The sequence below is a fragment of the Lissotriton vulgaris genome, chromosome 5 (assembly GCF_964263255.1).
Source record: "Lissotriton vulgaris chromosome 5, aLisVul1.2, whole genome shotgun sequence".
NCBI classification, from domain to species: domain Eukaryota; kingdom Metazoa; phylum Chordata; class Amphibia; order Caudata; family Salamandridae; genus Lissotriton; species Lissotriton vulgaris.
Genome location: NC_141693.1, coordinates 1,541,327,948 through 1,541,340,134, shown reverse-complemented (window position 1 = coordinate 1,541,340,134; position 12,187 = coordinate 1,541,327,948).

The window sequence follows — 12,187 nt, the reverse complement described above, 5'->3', positions numbered from 1 at the left end:
GAACTGGCCAGTAACCCTTCCCCATCAACAAGAACCAGCTCAAAAAGAAAGCAACCCACTCCCTCAACACCAGAAGAAAATGAAACGATGCATTGCGTTCAGCCACGATTTGCAGATTTCAGAATCACATGCAAATATTGTGGGAAGACCATCTCCTACGGAGAACAGAGCGTAAAGCTCATCGTCCTTGCTGGGGACAACCACAAATGCCCCAATCGACCCTAATTATTTCTTTTCTTTTTTTTCGCTCCAGTTGAGCCATTTCCAATTCCCTATTTTTTCGTTTCTCCCCATGAAAAATACAAAAAAAATATAAAAGTGTTCTGAAAAGCCAAAAAAGTTCAAAATGTTCATAAAACATAAAAAAAATATAAAACAACAAAAAGAAGAAAAAAACAGTTCTTTTCAGAACTACCTCTAATTTCTAATAAAAGGCTACTTCTTTTTAAAAACTGTCATTCTTTTTTCCCCATGGTAAGCTTTCCGGTACGCTCCCCGTGCGCGTACCGGGCGCTGCCCCCGTGCAAATCAAAAAAAAAAAAAATTCTTTTGCCCCGCAGGGCTCTTTTTTGGCACAAACATCAAACCTAGAGGGTCAGGGGGTCTATCCCTGCCCCCTTATTGCCATTTCCCCCTTTGTTTTAGCCACCTCTTGTGTCTCGATTTTATATATATATATATATATATATATATATATATATATATATATATATATATATATATATATATTTTCACTGAAAAAACCATAGGTTTCACACCAGTTATAGTTAGCTGAACATTTTACTCATACAAAAACCATTGAAATTCCCACGTTATAGTTAGTTGGACTCACTATAACTTGCGCGCCCGCAATCCACTGCTGATGTCATATATTACATCATTCATGACATTGTCAGTGGCATTACTGATGACATCACTGATGACATCTCAAATGACATCACTGATGACATCACTGATGACATCATCCAGTGAATGTGTGTTTCTGTAAAGTTAAAATATGTTTTACATATTGAAGAATGAGTGTATGTATGAGTGTGTGGATGAAGGATTTAGTAGGTGCGTGACTGACTGTATGAGTGAGTGATTAAATGTGTCTTACTGAATGCATAGGTTAGTGACTAAACTGTCTGAATGTGTGCATCATTATGTCTGATGTTGTGTAAGCTGCTGCATGTGTTGATTAGTAGCTATATGAGTGGCTATATGGGTTATTGATTGGTTGCCCAAGTATTTGTATATGAGGGTGAGTATGTGTGGGGGTGGATGGGACATGTGTGACACATAGATGTGTGAGATGAAGTTGATTCACTTGGTTTATGGGTTCAAGAGAGCCTGTGGAAACAGCTGTATGGGCGGTTGACTGTTTGCATGGGTGTGTTGGTGATTGAATGGATATCTCAGTGCTTCATGTCCAAGTAAGTACATATGTAAAACACAGTGCATGTGAGAGTTGGCTTATATTAATGACTATACATGAGAGCCTGTGATTGCGTAAGTGACTGTATAGATCAATGTGTACTTGTATCAGTGATTGTAAAAGAGAGTAAGTATGGGTTAGTATATGTTTGAATAAGTAAGGTTATGTGTGTATAACTGTGTAGATGAGGAAATTGGAGTGTGATTGATTCTTTGCATGACTGACTAGGTGTGTGAGTAACTCCATGGATGAGTGGCAGTGTGTGAGTATCTCTATAGGTGTATGAGTGCATATGATAGTGTTGTATTGATGAGTGACTGTATGTATGAGTAATTGTATGGGTGAATGAGTGGATGTGTGTGTAGACTTAGGAATCAGTGAGTGCGTATGTAGTAGTAACTGGTATTGGTGTGTCAATGGTTTCTGGAATGGTAGTCTGTATTTAACACTGGATATATCAAAAGGTAGATTAGAGTGTGAGGAGGTGCATCGTACATGAACGATGTCATCAGTGATGTCATCAGTGATGTCATTTGAGATGTCATCAGTGATGTCATCAGTGATGTCATTTGAGATGTCATCAGTGATGTCATCAGTGATGTCACTGACCATGTCATGAATGATGTAATATGTGACATCATCAGCAGTGGATTGCGGGCGCGCGAGTTATAGTGAGTCCAACTAACTATAACGTGGGAATTTCAATGGTTTTGTATGAGTAAAATGTTCAGCTAACTATAACTGGTGTGAAACCTGTGGTTTTTTCAGTGAATTTCAAAGGTTTTTTAAATCCTAATTCCTAACTATAACGATTGTGAAACCTATGGTTTTTTCAGTGAATTTCAAATGTTTTTTAAATGCTAAATCCTAACTATAACAATTGTGAAACCTATGTTTTTTTTAGTGAATTTCAAATGTTTTTTAAATGCTAATTCCTAACTATAACGATTGTGAAACCTATGGTTTTTTCAGTGAATTTGTAACCTACGATTTTTAAAGTGAATTATTATTTTTTTTGTATCTGTTTTTATAACTATTAATTATTATTATTTTTTTTTCTAAAATTAATTTTTCAATGTATTTTTCATGTAGGTTATTTTTTTAAATCATTTTGTCTCGGAGCGCTCAGGGTGCGCGCACCGGTGAGCTTACCCGAGAGCGCAGCGATAGCGCTATTCCCGCGTGTGAGAAAAAAATAAGTTTGTATTTAAAGCTAAAAATAATTTAGTGGCATACTTATAAAAGTACTATTTTTGATTTTAAATACCTGTATTTTAACTTTAAACGTATTTCCGAAAAGCTAGCAAAACGTCATTTAGGCACGCCGCGTAAGTGCTTCCGGAAGCGCCTACGTTCGTGCCGAGTAATCGCCCCCGGAAGCGCCTACGTTCGTGCCACGTAAGCGCCCCCGGAAGCGCTCCGGTGCATGCAGCGTAAGCGCATCAAGTAATGTGACATTAAAATAACACTTTTTATTGGTTCTTTACAGCTTTTTTTACAACTAATGAAAACCCCACCCATTTCCTTCACTACCTCTTTCACTTTGGAGAGAGCAAGACCTGTTCCCTGTTTATTTTCATTACTTTAGAAAGAATGGCTGCAAGACCACCTAGCAGCAGTGAGGACTCTGATGGGTTTATCTTGGAAGAAACTCCTCAGCCAAAGGTGAAGGAGCACTTTATCTGGAAATTTTTTACTATTCCACCAGTAAAGAAAAAGGTTAATGCTCCAAAAGTGGAGTGCAAAATTTGCCAAACTGTTCTTTCACGTGACCCTAGAAAAAAATATAGTTTTGACAACTCAACAGTGATCAGGCATGTTCAAAGGAGGCACCCCCAGAACTATGCCCGGGAGAGTGTCAGAGATGGCGCCTCAACTTCCACCGAAGGACAAACATCATCGGGGAGAGGAAGATCAGTGGACCTGGTTCCCAACATTCAGCCTGTTTTCAGCGACATCAACATTTGTTGTAAGCAGTGTAATGAACTGCTTTGTGTTGGAGAACAGAAAATCCACCTGATTGTTCGCAAGAGGGAAGAACACCGCTGCCCTTCCCAGCCCTAATTTTTCCCCCTTTTTTTGCTCCAGTTGAGCAGTTTGCCATTCCCTATTTTTGTTTTTGTTCTGATAAAAATACGAAAAAAAATTAAAAACATGTTCGTAAAAAGAAGAAAAAAAACTAAAAAAGAAGAAAAAAACAGTTCTTTTTAGAACTACCTCCAATTCTCCAAAAAGAGCTATATTCTTTATATATTGTGAAGGAGTGAGTGAAGTGGTGAGCTCAGGGTGCGTGTACCCGTGAGTGTAAAAAAAGGGTTTTTACCCTTCAGGGTCCTTCTCGGCCCCCCTCAGAAAACCTAGGGGGTCAGAGGGTGTGTACCCTGCCCCCTTTAAAACATTTTACCCTTTTTATTTTCACCTCTTGTGTCTCGATTCTACCGAGACACAAGATGGCGGACTCTCCGGACTGTTTAGAATATTGACAGACATCCGACAGCCAATCAGCTTTCCGCTCGCGCGCTCCCGTAGCGCGCCGGCTGCGCTCCCCGGTACGCCTACCGCTGAGCGCTTGGAGCGCGCCTATAGATATATATGTGTTTTTGAAGTTAATTTAAAAAAAAAACACCGGAGCAAATTTCACCAAATATAGCAAAGGCACATCTGCGTACCAGTCCCTACAATTTTGCAAAGTTTGACGTAATTCCGTTCAGTGGTTTGGGCTGTAGCCGTGTCAGAACGTCCTATGGAAAATTGCATGGGGAAAACAGGTTTTGGGGCCCCGCTTTTTTCTCTGCCCCCGCTTGACGAATTCCTCCAAATCTTTCAGGGAAGGAGCGGAGCGGAGCTGGCCAAAATTTTGGAAAATTACACGCAAATTCCTCAACCGGCGCCAAAGTTATTTCCAATAGAATGTTGCGGATTTCCTATGGTAGCTAGGTCCTAACTATAACTACCTACTGCCGACCGCCAGTAGGTAATATATATATATATTACCTACTGACGGTCGCCAGTAGGTATATATAGTTGGGACCTAGTTACCATACGAAATCTGCAACATTCTATTGGAATTAACTTTGGCGTCGATTGAGGAAATTGCGTGCAATTTTCAAAAAAGTTGGCCAGCTCAGTTCTGCTCCTTCCCTGAAAGTTTTGGGGGGATTCGTCAAGCAGGGGCCGAGAAAAAAGGGGGGTCCCAAAATGTGTTTTCCCTATGTTCATTTCCATAGGACGATTAGACACGGCTACAGCCCGAACGGCTGAACGGAATTACACCAAACTTGGCAAAATGGTAGGGACTGGTATGCAGAAGTGCCTTTTCTATATTTGGTGAAAATCCCTCCAGTAGTTCTTGAGAAAATCAAAAGAGAAAAAATATATATATCTATTGCAGCTTACTGTAAGCTTACTGTGAGCTTACCTTTCCGAGCACGAGCTGAATGCTAATTGGCTGTCAACTGTCTGTCAACACTCCAAACCAGAAAGTGTTGGCAGCCATCTTGTGCCTTGGTAGACTGAGGCACATGAAAGCAGAAAAACAAACATGTAGAACTCAAAAAGGGGGCAGGGTAGAAGCACCCTGACCCCCTAGGCCTGCTCTGGGGGTCCCACAAGGACCCCCAATGGCCCCCCAAAATAATTTTTTTCTGACAGGGGATTCATAAGCTAAACTGAAAGCATATTGTCTGTAAATTCACATTATCTTTCTCAGTCATGTGAGAATGAAGTCTAACATTCTCAGTAAAACATGTACATCCAACAAGGACAGAGACTGTCAGTTGATTCCTTTGTGTTCTACTGCAGCATCCTACAGTGTTCTAAAGAACAACTAGAGCGCTAACAGTCTTACTTATGACGACAAAAGTATGGCACACAAGAAGCCATATTGATTGGAACGAAGTGGTAAGTCTGAAAACATTTAATTTAAAAAGAAACACAATGAGGGGGTTCATTTTGACATAGAAGGTATGATTAGTGCTGCAGAAAGAAAAATTAGGGCACATTGAGTGACTTCTCAAATCCTCTTCTATTTCATTAAAACATTCTGATATGCAGTCTCCCAAGATGGCCACCAGAGACAAAAGAGCCCAAATGTAGCCCAAATATCACCCAGATGTAGCCCAAGTATAGCCCAATGATAGAATGTCTCAGAGTGTTCTAAAGAACAACTAGAGCGCTAACAGTCTTACTTATGACAAAAGTATGGCACAACAAAAGCCATCTTGATTGGAATGAAGTGGTAAGTCTGAAAACATTTAATTAAAAAAGGAACAAAATAAGGGGGTTCATTTTGCCATATAAAGTGTGATTAGTGCTTCAGAAAGAAAAATTAGGGCACATTTTGAGTGACTTCTAACATCCTCTTCTATTTCATTAAAAAAATTCTGACATGCAGACTGAAACATGCACTTTGAATACCAGCAGCAGGCTTCCCTGGTGAGCAGTAGCTTTACTACAGTGATCTAAGGAGCAACTAGAGTGCTAACATTCAGAATTTATGGCAATTGTGTGACACATCTGAATGCCTTCTTGATGGAACCAAAGTAAACAAGCATTGAAAATGCAATAGATCTCGCCCTCATTTAAGTTAAAGCCATTCTGTTTGTAATGAGGTGGCTTTTTAGCTTTGCTTTTATTACTGTTTTTCAAACTTTCATGTAAATACCATGCATATGTATGCATATATGTATATGTATCACTAAGTCTTAGGCACACTTAATTAGATATAACTGTCACATACACTGCCTTTTTTCCACGTTTAATGGAGATGTACCATTGAGAGAAATATTTCATCACCACCACACCCATAAACATATACACTCACTGAAACAACTGTTATAACATGTAGTCTTAACCTCATATACCTACTGAATGAACTATTCACACACTTTTTGGCAATCACACACCCCCCACCAAACCACATAGACATTAATTTACCAATATAAATACTCAGTTAAGAAACCAATAACAAATATAGTCTTTAATATAGCAATTAAGACAAAGCAATAAAGACGTTCACACAGTTTAGTAACTACACATTATATATAGTGAGATTCTACAAATTAGTCAAGGAAACAATCAATGACACTGTTACTAAATCCACCATCCACACATTTATATTTATATATCCACTCATTCTTCAATGCAAAGTAGTGTATTTATAATACATATTTAAATATCAAAGCAAACCACATTCATTGGATGATGTCATCAGTGATGTCATCAGTGATGTCACTGACCATGTCCTGAATGATGTAATATGTGACATCATCAGCAGTGGATTGCGGGCGAGCGAGTTATAGTGAGTACAACTAACTGTAACGGGGGAAGTTCAATGGTTTTGTATGAGTAAAATGTCCAGCTAGCTATAATATATATATATATATATATATATATATATATATATATATATATATATATATATATATATATATATATATATATATATATATGGGGCAGCCTAGCCGCAGGGAACTTGCCACCACTTGTCTTGTGGGGCCACGAGGGAAAACTCTTTCTGATTCGGATTATGGCACAGAAGGGGAGAAATAATTAAACAAACCAGCTCCTATGGCCCGGAGGCCTATTTGGGTATTTGGGTATTTGAGTAACCTTCTGATCTTTCTACGGATTACAATGTTGGGAATTTCATAGGTCAGGACTCGCTTGCTGATTTTACAGGCTTTACATTTCCCACACGGGAAGAATCCCTGCAGGGATCCGAAAGCTGATTTAGGGGTTTCAGCCATGTAACTGTGTACAAGATCATTTTTTAATGATCTCGCCTTCCTGAAGGTAATTAAAGGATTGGAAGGGAGACCCACGCCCAAAGCCTCATCGGTTTGCAATATATGCCAACTCCTTTTCAAGATCTTTTTAAATTGGGTGGCATTTCTGGAAAATGTAGTTATAAGGCGGAATTTCCCCCCATTTTTTGAAAGAGCCAATAAATTGAAAAGAGAAAGCCTTTTAAAGACCAAAGACAGAAATTCCCAACATTGGAATCCGTAGCAAGATCAGAAGGTTCCTTACATGCATCACCCCATACAGTGTTTACTCTTTGACCTGCCTGTGTGGGCTACGTTACGTGGGAAGCACAATCAATCCCATGAAGATGAGAATACTTGAGCACATGCGGGCAATTGCTAAAGGAGATGAAGCATACCCTGTTGCTCGTCATTTCGATAAAGTACATAAACGCAACAGGGATTTGCTCAGTTACTTTGAGCTTGATCACGTCCCTAGCAATCCTAGAGGAGGGGATAGATTGCTCCGGCTCCGCAGATTGGAATCTAGATATATCATTGATATGCATACTAAGCATCCTTTGGGTTTAATAGCAGTGAAGAACTTGCAATACACCTTGGAGAATAACTGTTTTACATCCAATTCTTCTGTTGAGGCTATATATACAGTCCCGGATGTGCTGAGTGATGTGACTTTTATGATCCAGGAATCTACTGTATTTGCACTTTCGAGTCTTGCCTAATTTCTGAAATGTATTTATGTATATATGTAAATGGAAATCCCTTTCTCCATACTAACCTTCCAGGTTGCCCTCTTTCTTGAGTGGTTCTGACATTCTTTTCCTTCTTTCTTCTTGGATGTATATAATTGTATATACGATGTATTGTTGGTCTAGATTAGACACAGATAAAGTTATGGCCTGGGACCCAAGGTATCCAGGACAATTTAACAATTTACATTCTCCTGATGTGGTTAATCACACTGAAATGATATGCACAATAAAACAATAACAAAGATAAACGAAAACCCAATGCATTTCGGGGCTTGAGCCCCTTCGTCAGGGGTCTGTTAAAGAGAAAAAAGAAAAAAGAGAGAAAGGAAACTCAGTTACTCTTAATGCCTAGAAGGACACTATGTCTTTTTCATATTTGTACACCTAAACGTTTCTTACCACGGGTGTAGGGTCACACGACTCCTTGTTTATGCGGAATTAATTGTGCATCAACGTGACATCTACAAAGAAAGTATCGCTTTAATGCCTATTTAATAGAGAAAAGAATAGGTCTCTGATAGTTATCTGACCAAGAAATAAATTTACCTGTGTATTCTTTACCAACCGGGTAGCTGTAACAGAATATATTAATGTACTTGTTACAAGCGGAGCAAGAACGATAACAAAACTTGATTGATTGTAGAAGATATAAACCTGCAGGAAAGCGGATTACATTGCTCACCTGCATAAAGTTTTACTGCTGTTTACTGCGGGAAACCTGTGTAAAATAAAGGAATGCCAATGCTGAATTAGCTTGACCCGATTTTTTACGAGTCTAAATTAACAAAAATGCTGAGTTGAGGAGCATGAAGAGTACCTGTAAGGTTCTTCAGCGGGTTGTCAAGATCTCCCGATGTTCGCGTTCCACTGGGGGTACAAGGAGCGCATTTAGAAAAGAGATTTTGGCGAGTCTGTCAAGATACAAGTTGAAATTTGCTCAAAAAGCAGAGCTTACCGCTTTAGAGACAGCGTCTCGTTGTGTATGAAGTCCTGGTTTGAATGCGCGGATCACCGCGAGCTTAGTTTATAAGTCCTTTCTTAGTTGCTAGTATATTCGACAACGGACTATTCCAAATGAGAGTTAACACGGGCGCCATTAGTGAAAGGTGAACTTCGACTCCTAAGTTCATGAAGTAGCTCCTTGCTCTGTCAATATAATCTGAAGATCGCGCTACTAGGTTTATGAATATGCACTTAAAGAATAAAATCAGAACAGAAAAGAAAAAAGAAAAGGAAGTTTGATAAATTTGTAAATCAAACTTAATTTCAACATTGAATTAGCATACATCATCCTGCCTATTTACAATCCTGTATGAGGAAACTTCAATGTCACGTTAATAAAACCTTGCTAAACTATTCGTGTTTGTGTAGTCTACGGGTGTGTAGGGTGTATTGTTTACATTGAGTGTGCATACATATCACGGTGGGTTCGAGTCCTTCGAGGGTCCTATTTCAAGACTATTTACAAAAACCAAATCATTTCCATTTTATCATTTAGCCCGTACGGGGTCAAGGTTTGTAATTTCCGTATCCAGAAGGCTTCTCTCTGGAGAAGGATCTTTGTATTGTCCTGTCCTAATCGTTGGGGTACTAGCTCGATGATTTGGAATCTCAATTGGGCTATGGTATGTCCTGCGTCCATCCAATGTTTCGCCAAAGGTGACGTGTTGTTTTTGTTGAGAATCCGGCTTTTGTGCTCTGACAGTCGTAGTTTGAGTTTCCTGTCCGTTTTCCCAACATACAATAGCCCACATGGGCATTTAATTGAATAAACCACATGTTCAGAATTACAACTGATGGTATGTCTCAGTGGGATTTTTTCACCTGTCCATGGGTTTAATAATATGTTTCCAAGTATACCATTATTGCAGTTTTTGCAATTGAAACACCGAACAGTGCCTTTATGATTTTTCTGTTGTTGAATGTTCATCTCCTCCCTTTTTTGTAGTGCGCACTAGAGTCCTGGATACCTTGGGTCCCAGGCCATAACTTTATTTGATAACTAGTGAGCAGGCACTAATCTAGTGCAGCACACTTATCGCACAAACATACAAAACAAGAGTGATCTCGAGTGCAATTCCCGTATCAATTCTAGATTAGACACAGGCCTTGTGCTTTTATTGCATGCCCATACAGGGCAGGATTTGTTTGCTTTGATTGCTTTGATTCATCTTAGCTAAGATTGTATATACAATTGGTATGGAAGGCTGTATATAATGTATATATATTATATTGAGCCCATCTATGGGCATTATCATTTACATATCCTTTCGATGAATGGGATTTATTGAATTGAATGTTTAAAGATGGTGCTCCATTTGTAGTGACCCTTCATGTATTCCTGAGTCCTTCCTTTATTGCGTTTATTTGCACATGAGGATAAAACTGTGTCTAAGTTGGCGCTTTGGTAAACATAGATGAAGGTTTTTTTACAGAAACGCGTCTGTTAATGTAGCTTCTGTTTGCTGGTGAATAATAAATAACCCAAACGACCCCCCGTGAGTGCTTTTTTACCGTAGAATGGAAGTTCAAAGTTACGGAATTTAGAGCGAGTATTGATTTGTGGGCGCACCCCACAGTGGAAAGCACCCGCCTGCGAGTGCCCTGCCTAGGTGTTTTTTGAGCGGAATATATATATATATATTCAATGAAAAAACCATTGGTTTTAGGCCATATATAGTTAGGGATTTGCATTTACAAAACCTTATTTTACTCGCATAAAACCATTGAAATTCCATATATAGTTAGAAGCGCTAACTATATATCGCGCACCCGCAATCCACTGCTGATGATGTCACATATTACATCATTCATGACATGGTCAGTGACATCACTGATGACATCACTGATGACATCACTGATGACAACATCCAGTGATTGTATGTGTCTGTAAAGTTTAAATATGTTTTACATATTGAAGAATGAGTGGATGTATAAGTGTCTGGATGAAGAATTTAGTAGGTGCATGACTGACTGTATGAAAGAGTGATTAAATGTGTCTCACTGAGTGCATGGGTTAGTGACTAAACTGTCTTAATTTGTGCATCAGTATGTTTGTTGTTGTGTAAGCTGCTGCATGTGTTGATCAGTAGCTATAAGAGTGGCCATATGGGTTATTGATTGGTTGCCCAAGTATTTGAATGGGAGGCTGAGTGTGTGTGTGGGTGGCTGGGAGGTGCGTGACTCTGTGCATAGATGTGTAAGCAGTTGATTCACTAGGAGTATGAGTTCAAGAGTGCATGTGGAAACAGCTATATGGGCGGTTGACTGTGCATGGGTGTGTTGGTGAGTGAATGGATTTCTCATTGCTACATGTGCAAGTAAGTACGTATGTAAAACACAATACATGTGAGAGTTGACATATATAAATAACTGAACATAAGAGCCAGTGAATGTGTGAGTGGCTGTATCGATCACTGTGAGCTTGTATCAGGGATTATATAAGAGAGTAAATATGTGTTATTATATGTTTGAATAAGTAAGATGTGTATAACTGTATAGTTGAGGAAATGGAGGTGTGATTGATTCTTTGCATGACTGACTAGGTGTGTGAGTAACTCCATGGATGAGTGACAGTCTGTGAGTGTCTGTTTATACTGAGTGTATGTAAGGTTATATTAGAGTCTGAAGAGGTTCATTGTATTATCACATGAGTGATGTGATCAGTGATGACAAATGAGATGTCATCAGTGATGTCATTTGAGTTGTCATCAGTGATGTCATCAGTGATGTCATTTGAGATGTCATCAGTGATGTCATCAGTGATGTCATTTGAGTTGTCATCAGTGATGTCATCAGTGATGTCATTTGAGATGTCATCAGTGATGTCATCAGTGATGTCACTGACCATGTCATGAATGATGTAATATGTGACATCATCAGCAGTGGATTGCGGGTGCGCGATATATAGTTAGCGCTTCTAACTATATATGGAATTTCAATGGTTTTATGCGAGTAAAATAAGGTTTTGTAAATGCAAATCCCTAACTATATATGGCCTAAAACCAATGGTTTTTTCATTGAATTTTCAAGGTTTTGTAAATGCAAATTCCTAACTATATATCCACTATAACCTATGGTTTTTTCTGTGAATTTCATTGGTTTTTTAATAGCAAATATGAAAAGCTTTAAAATGTAAAGTACGTGATAGATAAAAACATTTTCGTATTTATGCACGCTGATGTGCTTTGAACGCTGCCCCCCTCCCCTCTTTTCTCTTAGTAGTACTCTCTCTTTGCAGATAGTGAAGAGTA